The following is a 1,219-nucleotide window of genomic DNA, read 5'->3' on the forward strand; positions in this document are numbered from 1 at the left end:
CACACTTTACAGCTTGGCAATCCAACGGTTCAATCAAAAGATACACGAAGAGCAAAATGTCCCGTAAACTAGCCGGCAAGCATTTCCACCCGCGGCCAACAGGCCATTTCCCGCGGTCAGAAGCATCCCGACCGCGGCCAGCAGTCCATTTCCCGCGGTCACAGCCCTCCCGACCGCGGCCAGCCAACTCCGAGCCCAAAAGCCCATTTCTGAAGCCCACAATGATTCCCTCATTTGGAGAAACCCTAAGTGACGTCCAGAGATGTCTTGAGCACTATAAATACATGTTTTAGGAACCCTAATAAAAAAGAACCGAATTATTACTTCATACTTTTATTGTTTTTGCTTTAGCTTTTAGGGAGAGAGAGATTTGTTCTCTTGAACCCTTGTTCTTTCTTTTTCAATTTCGGTTTCTATTATACTTATTAATACTATGTTTTGATTTCGTTCATCATGTCTGAGTAGTTTTATTGTTGGGATTAAGGGATTTTCGATGGGGATCTATATGTTCGATGAGGATTCCATGAGCTTTTGATCCGAATCTTAGAACTTTCTCCTGAATTCGTTTTTACTGCATGAGAGTAGCGTCATGAACTACAATCTGATCCAGATGCTTGGTGACACGAAAGTGTTCATCCGGTGTCAGATCTAGTTTGGGAGAGCAAAACAAACATAGAAGTGGAAACCTACCTAAGGGCGATTTGTGAATGCTGACGAGTCTTAAACATAATGCATCTCTTCTTTTCCAGGGCCAGAGTGGAAACCTACTGGTCAGGGTTGAGAGAGATAGTTGTCTATGATCACGACAGTGGCGTATTCATACGTCCGTGACTCCAGTTCAAAAAGTTTAAGCTAAGATCTTATCAATTTTACTCTCTAGCAATGTTTTGAATCGTTCGTACCCCTGAGAAAACTTCCCTGAAGCCCAACGCCTTCTTTCCTATAGATTCACACCGTTTTTATTTCAAGCTTTAATTCAATATTCTCGTTCCTTTTTAGTAGATTTTCATTTAAGCAATTAGAATATCCGTTTTTCTCATTTTTATTCATTTTCGTTAAGTTTAGTTATTAGGCCATTTAATTCCCATAGTTTCTTTTTAGATTTCGTTTTTACATTTTAAACACACCACCAAAACCCCCACAAAACCGTTTGGTTCTAGACTTCCTTACTTTATATTTCTTTCGAAGGCTTTTGCAGGAAAAGATCCTCCTTCCCTGT

Source organism: Eutrema salsugineum, unplaced genomic scaffold, assembly GCF_000478725.1.
Source record: "Eutrema salsugineum unplaced genomic scaffold, Eutsalg1_0 scaffold_15, whole genome shotgun sequence".
Lineage (NCBI taxonomy): Eukaryota > Viridiplantae > Streptophyta > Magnoliopsida > Brassicales > Brassicaceae > Eutrema > Eutrema salsugineum.